The 10,737-nt window shown below is 36.3% G+C and overlaps 1 pseudogene; it reads left to right on the plus strand.

Moving 5' to 3' along the window:
- The first annotated feature begins 479 nt into the window (after window positions 1-479).
- Window positions 480-3,960, plus strand: LOC132628855 (prohibitin-3, mitochondrial-like; annotated as a pseudogene).
- Window positions 3,961-10,737: the final 6,777 nt, after the last annotated feature.

Here is a 10,737-nt window from a genome sequence, read left to right on the forward strand (position 1 = left end):
TCTCCCTAATGCAAATATTGTTTAGTTTCTCAAAGACGACACATGCCATCAATATGAACTTCTCAAATTTTGAATGTAGTTTAGTCAAAATACCTATTTTTTTAGGAATTAGTATCTTCTTAATGATTGCGCTAAAAGGTAAGTGGACACTTATTTTAAACCGGAGGGAGTACCATAAGTCATTTACAATTGTTATTTCTAGCGTGTATTTTTCTTAATATTACTTTTTTTTCCCTTCCATTTATCGTATTCATTTGTTTTTCTCCTGGTTTAAAACGTTAAAATATGGTCAAAATAATAGTAAGTGATACAAAGTGTAATGGGCTTTAATATGTCGGTGCAAACCCAAACCCGACTCCTCGATTAGGTTTTTTACTTGCACAGCAATCCACACTCTCCCCTAAAACCCTATAAAACCTAATAAAATCAAAATCCCAGTCTCTCTCTGTGTTTCTACATACAAACAAAACAAAATTACAATGGGTAGCCAAGCCGCAGTTTCATTCCTAACCAACATAGCCCGAGTCGCTTTCACTCTGGTCTCGGCGGTACCCTTCTCAACTCATCTCTTTACACAGTTAACGGCGGTCAACGCGCCGTTCTGTTTGACCGTTGGTGAAGGAACTCATTTTTTAATCCCATGACTACAAAAATCGTATATTTTCGATATACGTATGAAGCCGCATACGTTTTCTTCGATATCGGGAACTAAGGATTTATAGATGGTTAATTTTACTTTGAGGATATTGTCAAAACCTGAAGTACCGAGATTGCCAGAGATATTTAAGACACTTGGTACTGAATATGATGAGAAGTGCTTCCTTCTATTGGTAATGAAGTGTTTAAAGCTGTTGTTGCTCAATTCAATGCTGAGAGGCCACAGGTATATTGTACTAGGGGTGTTAAATGGGCGGGTCGGGTGGGATGAAATGGGTTGGGCTGAAATGGGCTAAAAACCGGGTCATTACTCAACCCGCTCAATTCTTATTAAATTGTAGGTATAATAGCACTTTTGGTCCTAGAGTTATTAGTATGTTCTTTTTTTTATCCTTGTGATATACTACTCAACATATTTAACCTTCAATTAGTCTCTTTGACTGTTTATAGAACTATGTTACCATCAAATATAAAGTAACACTACAAATGGGCGTCTCGGGCTAGAATTGGGTAGGGTAATAAACAGAGAAATTAACATAAATAGCCATCCGCCAAAACAATAGTCAGCAAATGTATATATTTTGTATATAATGTGTAATATACATAAAATATACACCATTTTATATATAATAGTGTGTATTTTTTGTGTATTTGGCTAGAGAATGTAATTATTTTTGTATATTTGGCTAGAGAATGTAATTTAAATGGGCCGGTCGGGTCAAACTGAAATTGGGCTGACTTAATACTTGGGCTAAATGGGTTGGTTTGAAGCGTGTCATAAGCCAGTCAGCCCAATTCTTAGGGGTCGTTTGGTAGAGTGTATAACAATAACAATAGTAATGAATAAGGTGTATTAGTAATGCTGGGATTCGTTATGCTGAGATTATTCCTTATCCACTGTTTGGTTTGGTGTTTTACAGGCACTTCTGTCTTTAACCATGCTCATTCATATATTAATAACCCTTTGTATTGCAAATTCCTTGATTTGTTGTGTATAAGAATAGTACTGAATAGCATGTTCAGATAATACATGTATTAGTTATACATAGGTTGAAAAACACTACTACATCCTACCAAACTACCCCTTTGTAAATTTTAAATTCTATGTTTGTGATCTTATAATTTGTTTGAGTACCTAATAAAAAAAAATTTCTGTATATTATGACTATAAATAACATATCAAATAGACAAAATGTCTGTTTTAAATATATCTAGACAGTTTCTCAAGGGTCAATATGGGCTGCATACCAGCCTAATTTTTAACTGCGTATCAGCCTAGTTTTTAAATGGGCTGCATTAAGCAGGTGAAATGGGCTGAGTTAATAAGATAAGCAGGTCATTAAACCTGCCCATACCTAAACGAGTTAGGTGGGTCATGATTTTATGGATTGATATTGCCACCCCTATCCACAGGTATCCGCACCTGTACGCGAGAGCTTGATCCGATGTGCCAAGGATTTCAACATTGTGCTTGATGATGTGGCGATCACACACTTGTCATATGGAACTGAGTTTTCGAGAGCTGTGGAGCAGAAGCAGGTACTACTACTACCAGGAGCGGATCCACACCACTGGGTGTGGGTTCGCGGAAACCCACAACTTTTATCCAAACCTTGTATTTATAATGTGAAACCCTTCAAATAAATAAGAAATTTGAGCTGAGAACCCAGTAACAACAGACACTGCTAGTTGGGAACCCACAAACTTCAAATCCTGGATCCGCCACTACTACTACCTTTTTTAATAAACAAAATCTAGGTGTTCTACCTCTTGAAAATTGAGGTTTAATTAATGGATTTCATTATTATTTTTAGTAAGCTCAGTTGATATTGAGGTGCAATTAATGGATTAATACTCTTTGTTTTATCTGTGTTGACTTGATTGATTGATGATTGCAGGTAGGGGTGTACATGGACCGGATTGGTTCGGATTTTTTAAACACCAAACCAATTGCGTCGAGTTTTTAAATTTATACACCAAACCAAACCAATAAAATTCGGGTTATTCGGTTTCCTCGGGTTTTTCAATTTTTTTTTCCGGAATACTCTTGATACAAGACATATAACTTTTACTTCAAATATTTCTTTAGTCCTAGTAAGATACAACTATATAATTAAGCTGTTTCCTAAGAAAATAACACAAAATGTGAAGAGAGTGATGACATTGTATTAAAATATTCAACAAAAGCTAATATAATCATTTAAAATAAATATTGCTAATTAACAAGCCATAAAAGAAAATGACCATAATCTAAAATAGTAAGTCATGCTAAAATAAGCATTAATTATATGACAGCAAAAAAAATTAAGTTATGTATTTTTACTCTCTTTATCAATTATGCAAAACTAAATAATAGATATCCAATATTATTGTCATTCCTAGTGGTAAATTGAATTTCTTTTATTAGCATTAGTGTTGAGTTGGTTTTGGTTTGGATTTTATTTGAGTTATTAACATCCATAGAATATAAAACTTATTGACATTCAAAATTTTAAGTTCACGCATGAATAATATGATAATCTATACTATATTAAAAGCACGAAGGGCCTTAATAATGTTGATTGAACCTTTTGCCCTTCATTAAAAGACTCTCCAATAGACAAAATAGTCATTTACTATTTACCTCAAGTAAATATGCTAATCACTAATCATATATATTTTCTTTCAAAATAAAAACCTGCCCTTATTTTTGGCAAAAGATTTTTTTTTTTCAAAATTAACTTAATGTTTGGTCATCAAATCTTTCCTTATTGGATCCTGATTTGTACTATTAGACTTGAATTCGGATCTTTCCAAAATTGTAATATTCGGTATCTTTGCCTAATATTTGAACCCAAATCAAATTTGTCCTCTCCTTATTGCACTGAAACATATGTATCCTCAATTTTTGGACTTTGAACGTATAAGTAGTTCTTTTGAATTTGAAATCATACTTTTTCTTAGTTTGGTAGCCTAATAATTCCTTAACAAGAAATAGAGTTTTGATAAAGGGAAAAGGGTCAAATATACCCTTCTACTTTAGTTTATTGGCTAACTTTATCATCCGTTAGTCAAAGTAATCAAATATACCCCTATGTTAGCCAAAGTACACAAATATACTCCTCAATGGATGGAAAATCCCAAATCAATCAAAAATACCCATTTAACTAAAGAAAAATCATGCCCATAACTTAGACCCAACCCGACCCACAAAATTATTTCCACCCACCCTAATATACCCTCTATTGTTTGGCATTTTACCGGAGAATAGTTGTATTAATTACTTTGAAAATAATTTTACAGATAAAAGAAACAAGCAGTTGACTGAAGTTAATTCGCTGAAAAGGGATCAAATGGGATCATCAATTATTGGCCATCAGGGATCCTTTATAAAATACCAAACAAGTTTCTCCAGTTGGATGATGAAAATGGAACCCAGGACATATAAAAGTTCCCCGCAAATGGAAACAAATCAGTGGAAAGAACCCAATCATAAATGTGATGCTCTATAAATGGCTTATAAGTTATAAGTTGTATCAACATTTCTGCCCTAAGTGCCATGGGTAAAATCAGACCTGGCATAAAATTCCCTTTAGCTCAAATCATTATTTAACTTTTGGTCTTGTCCAATTAATTTTAATCTGCTCAAAGCAGTGACAAAACATTCACAAATCACAAAAACTTCAAGCTAAGTAACAACAAATCCTAACGGAGAGTATATTAGAGTGGATGGAAATAATTTTGCGGGTCGGGTCGGGTCTAAGTGATGGGCATGGTTTTTTTTAGTTAAATGGGTAATTTTGATTGATTTGGGGTTTTTCATCCACTGAGGGGTATATTTGTGTACTTTGGCTAACAGAGGGGTATATTTGACTACTTTGCTAATGGAGGGCAAAGTTAGCCAATAAACTAAAGTAGAGGGGTATATTTGACCCCTTTCCCTTTGATAAAATACTAATTTCGGGATCTTCATTATTCAGTGCCCAAAAGGAAAAAAATAGTTGCATTTCAAAAACAATGTCAACAATATATATTAGACGTTTTTCCAGGTCTCTCTCATTGATAAATCTAGGCTAATCAGTCTCCTCCCTAACTTTCAATTCTTTCCGTAAGTGAAAAATATTTATCGTACGAAGGATTCTTCTACATAATTTTGAAGTAACTTTTTTCATGTATCCACATATAAATCTTTTGTAGAATTGGAGTATTTTTAACTTTCTGTTATTATTTTTGTAGTTTAATTTGTGCTCTCCCAAGGTAATCAATCCACCAGGTACGTTGTGTAACAGGAGAGTGTCCTGTTACCTGAGGTTTGGAAGAAGAAGAAGAAGAAAGAAAGAGGAAAGGAAGAGAGAGAGAGAGAGAGAGAGAGAGAGAGAGAGAGAGAGAGAGAGAGAGAGAGAGAGAATCAGATTCGCATATATTTCATAAAAAAACACTGAATCTGAGTACATGGATATAATAAAAGTAGCAGCCATTAAAAGTAAGACACGTGTCCTCCTAACAGGTTGAAGGACCTGATTGTAAATACTCTATAGATAACTTATAGGGCCTAAAAGATAATAACTAAACTTCACTTAAATGAAAATGGGACTGATTTGGAATTATATAAACTACTAAATAAGTAGTCACAAAGACATTTGTGACATTCCATCCTTCTCAAAAAAATGAGCCTTGCTCTTAACAGCATCATCAGTACTTATTTAATCATCCTTAAAATCTGGAAATTGAGACTTTATAAATTGGTAATCCTCCTAGGTTGCCTCTTCTGGTAACAAGTTCATCCATTGCACCAAGACTTGAGTAGTTGTTTTGTTCCCTCTCTTGATCATCCTTTTGTCTATGATAGCAGCTAGTTCCACCAAAGGTTGTCCATCAGTTGAGCATATAGGAGGGTCAACAAATGGTGTGATGTGAGCACCCACTTTCCTTTTGAGTTGAGAAATATGAAAAGCTGGATGGATTTTAGCAGTTGAGGGCAGTTCCAGCTTGTAGGCAACTGATCCAATTTTCTGTATGATCTTATATGGCCCGTAAAATTTAGAAGCTAACATAAAATTTAGAAGCTAAATTCAAACTTTTTCTAATGGCTACTGATGTTTGCGTGTATGGTTGTAACTTCAGAAACAGCCAATCACCCTCTTTGTATTCTCTTTCAGTCCTCCTCTTGTCAGCATTGACTTTCATCCTGTTCTGAGCCTTAGCAAGATTATCTTTCAATACCCTAGCCATGATTTGTCTGTTCTTCATCACCTGATCAATAGCCTTTACTTTTGATTGTGCTATCAATTCAAATGAAAGTTGTGGGGGCTCATAACCATAGACAACCTTGAATGGTGTCATGTTTAGTGAAATATGATGGTTACTGTTATACCAAAACTCAGCCAAGGCTAACCATTTGTTCCATTCCTTAGGTTTATGACCAGTCATGCACCTCAAATAATTCTCTAAACACTTATTCAGTTTTTCAGTCTGCCCATCTGTTCGTGGGTGATAGGCAGAGCTAAACAACAATTGCACCTGTAAATTCTTGAATAAGTCTTTCCAGAAATTACTAAGGAAGATCTTGTCCCTGTCTGAAACTATAATTTTAGGCAACGCATGAAGTTTATACACAGTATCTAGGAAGGTTCTAGCCACTTGAGATGCAGTAAAGGGATGTGAGCGAGCAATGAAGTGTGCATACTTACTATACCTGTCTACCACCACTAAAATTGTATCTTGTCCTTTTGATTTGGGAAGAGCTTCAATAAAGTCCATAGATATGTGCTCCCATTGCTTCTCTAGTACAGGTAGGTAGGATATGCAACTTGTTCATCTTTATTTCTTTGACAAGTATCACACTCTTGGACAATGGTTCTGATAGTCTCAATCATGGAGGGCCAATAAAAAACTGCTTTCACACTTTGATATGTGGCCCAAATCCCTAAATGTCCCCCTAAACTTGAATTGTGGATGCTTGACACCAACTTTGATCTGAGTGAACCATGGTTTCCAACCCAAGCTTTTCCTTTAAACCCCAGTATTCCTTGTTGCCAGGACACATCACCATTGTTAGCACCATCACCTAAGTTAGTTACAGCTTGCAGAATGTCTTGGTCATCCTCATAGCTGGCAATGATCTCCTCCATCCACTTAGGTTGTACTTGTGTTGTGATCACCAAGCACTGTGGTTTCTCAGTGTTGTTTGTTGATATTTCCACCTTTCTAGATAATGCATCAGCTATAATGTTTTCAACCCCTTTCTTGTAGTGGATTTTAAAGCTCAAGCCCATCAGTTTAGTTAGTCCTTTGTGTTGTAATGAAGTGGTGATTTTCTGCTCTTGTAGAAACTTATAACTGAAGTGATCAGTCCTGATTATGAGGTGTTTTGGGTGGAGATAATGTCTTTATTTGTCAACTGCTTGGAGTAGAGCTATGAGTTCCTTCTCATAAGTAGACAGGCCCTGGTGTCTCTTACTGAGTGTCTGACTCATAAATGCAATAGGTTTCTTGTCTTGCATTAGTACAACTCCCACCCCAGTGTTGCAAGCATCAACTTCCAAAATGAAAACCTTGTTGAAATCAAGTAAGGCTAATACAGGTGCCTTTGACATAGCTTGTTTGAGATGGTTGAAAGTTGTAGTAGATTTATGACACCACTTGAACTCACCTTTCTTCAGTAGGCTAGTTAAAGGTTTATTGATTTGAGCTTATTTGTTGACAAACTTTCTATAGTATCCTGTCAACCCTAGGAACCCTGTCAATTCCTTCAATGACTTTGGTAAGGGCCAGTCTTACATAGCAGTTACTTTGGACTGATCAGTACTAACTCCTTGGCCAGAGATGATGTTCCCCAAGTATTCCACCTGTTTTTGTCCAAAATCGCATTTACTCAGTTTTTCATATAACTTGTTCTTGTGCAACAACCTGAGTACAATCTCCAAATGAACTAGGTGCTCAGTCAAATCTTTGTTGTATATTAGTATATCATCAAAGAAGACCAATATGAATTTCCTCATCTGGTCCTTGAATACCTCATTCATGAGGGATTGCAATGTTGCTAGAGCATTTGTCAGCCCAAAGGGCATGACTTTGAATTGCCATAGACCATGATGAGTTCTAAAAGCTGTTTTAAACTCCTCACCAACTTTCATTCTTACTTGATGGTACCCAGCTCTCAAGTCCACCTTAGAAAATATGGTTGCTCTAAATAACTCATCCAAGAGATCATCAATGATGGGAATTGGATATTTATTCTTTATGGTCATGTTTTTCAATCTTCTGTAATCCACACATATTCTCCAGGTGGAGTCCTTTTTCTTGACTAATAAGGCTGGGGAAGCAAAAGGTGATTGACTTGGCACTACTGTTTCAACCTTCAACATGTCATTTATAATGGTTTCAATGGCATTTTTTGGTCAAAGAAATATTTGTAGGGCCTAAGATTGAAAGGTTGAGCCCCGGGTGTTAGGTTGATCACATGATCACAGTGTCTTTTAGGAGGTGAGCGAGTTGGTTCTTGGAATACAGTTTCATATTTTTTGAGTAACTTAGCAATATCATGTTGGGTTTTAATTTCCCCTTTAGTGATCACACCATCCTCACCTTGATTTGTTGGGCAGTTAGTGCGATCATCTACCATAGACAACTCAGCAATTACCTCATAGGTGCCACACTAAAGCATTCTCTTCAGTTCCTCAGCATTGATAGTAGCAACTTCTTGGGAATCTATAACTCCATAAAAGGTTATCATCCTCCTTTTATACATGAAACTCGGACTATGTGGTCTTGTATGCAATATAACAGGTGTTACCATATCAATCCAGTCCATTCCCAGCACAATATCACAGCCTCCTACTTTTAGCAATCTGAGTTTAAAGTCAAATTGTTCATCCTGCATTTTCCAACCAAACCATGGGCACTCCAATTGGTAACTCATCACCTATCCATTTGCTACTACTACTTTCATGGGCTTAAGCATTGGCTGAGTAGGCAACCTCAGCATTTTTACCACATGAGGGTCCACAAAAGAGTTGGTTGATCCACTATCAATGAGTATGGTTATTGGCATTTTCTTTGCATACCCTATAATTTTAATAGTTGAAACTTTGATGCTGGAGTTAGTTAGTCCCAACACTGCATTCAAAGAGATTTCAGCCTGTTCTTCTCTCAGTTCCTCCAAAGTTTCTGGCACATCCATAAATTCTTCTTGTGGTTCACCAGTTTGCTCTTCCTCAACTTTCTCCATTTTATGCAATGTCCTTTATTTACATTGATGCTTATGATGGTACTTCTCCTTACATTTGTAACATAATCCTTGCTCCCTTAAAGCCCCAATGTTAGGTGGTAGCTGATTTGGTTTAAATGGTGCTCTAGCTTGAGGTCTTTGGTTTGGGTAAGTTAGTCTCAGAGGTTGTTGGTTTGTTATGGTATTAGGTTGTCTGTTTGTGGTATTTTGGGCATTTTTGGGGTAAGTTATAGCCAAGGGTCTCGGATGGGTATTTTGAGGAGTTCTGTTATATATAAAAGGAGCAAGGGCCTTGAATGATTCTTCATATAGTTTAGCAACTTCATAAGCATCCAGGACTGTTGTAGGATTAGCTAACTTCACTAAAGGTTTCAACTCAGGCTTCAGACCACTAATAAAATTCGTAACATAGTGTGATTCATTTAGTAAAGGGTTGAGGATTGTCATATAACTGGTAAGTTCTTCAAATTTCTCCTGGTATTGTTCAACAGTGCCAAGTTGTTCAATCTTATTAAATTCATCAACAATATCTTGAGGCCTAATATTGCCAAATCTTCTACAAACTTCAGTACAGAACCTAGACCAAGATAAAATTCCCCTATGGTTGACCATATAGAGTCAAACCAAACATCCACCTTCTCACCAATGTGCACAGAAGCATAGTTAAGTTTTTCTTGTTCATAGATATTGTAAAGCTCAAAGAAATTTTCACATTTCCTAAGCCAACTCCTAGGATTTGTACCATCAAATTCAGGGAAATTTATCTTTGGTTTAAGGGTTCTTTGGTTGGTTGTTGAGTCAGGGTGTGTACAATAGGGTTTGATACGATGGGGTTAGGTAAACTAGGGGGTGAAGATGAGTAAACGGGGTTTCTAAAGAGGGGTGGACTAGAAACTAAGGGGGCTGGTGGGAAGGTGAATCCCCTTCCTACATGGTAAGTCAATGGAGTAGTGAACAAGGGTTGAGAAATAGGGGTTGTGTTAGTACCTGATTGTTGTCCATATTCGTAGGTTAATGGAATCGTCGGAGTTCCATCAGATGTTGCACCCATGGTTGTTTTATCTGTATTAGTCGCCACCTCGCCGGGGAGGGAGGTGTTGAATTTGTCGTCAATGGTTGAGTTAAACTTTTCAAAATCAGTTCGAGGTTTTTATTTGTCTCATGAGATTCGTCTAGCAGAGATTGGAATTGATTCTGATTACTCTCAATCAACTCAAATCGTTTTCCGGTGTCCTCTGCGAACACTGTTAGCTGCGCTTGAACAGCTCGTATATCGTCACGCAAATCTTGAAGTTCCGGTGACATCGTCACCGGCGGCAGCGACTGCTCTAATACCATTTGTAACAAGAGAGTGTCCTGTTACCTGAGGTTTGGAAGAAGAAGAAGAAAGAAGGAGGAAAGGACGAGAGAGAAAAGAGAAATAGAATCAGATTTGCATATATTTCATAAAAAAACACTGAATCCGAGTACATGGATATAATAAAAGTAGCAACTACTAAAAGTAAGACACGTGTCCTCCTCCTAACAGATTGAGGGACCTGATTGTAAATACTCTATAGATAGCTTATAGGGCCTAAAATATAATAAATAAACTTCACTTAAATGAAAATGGGACTGCTTTGGAATTATATAAACTACTAAATAAGTAGTCACAAAGACATTTGTGGCACGTTGCCGATTGGATAACTTGATTTATGATATTTGTGCAAGATATTGTGAAAAGTATATGGTGTTGGACTGGACCTGTCAAACTTTCGGATAATCAAATACACATATCTTAATAAAGGGTGATTTTTTTTTTCTGATTGTTTTCTTAATTAGTGACAAATTGCAGTTTTTTTGCCGACTTTAGATTTTACAATTGTTAGCAT

This window comes from Lycium barbarum, chromosome 2 (assembly GCF_019175385.1).
Source record: "Lycium barbarum isolate Lr01 chromosome 2, ASM1917538v2, whole genome shotgun sequence".
NCBI lineage: Eukaryota > Viridiplantae > Streptophyta > Magnoliopsida > Solanales > Solanaceae > Lycium > Lycium barbarum.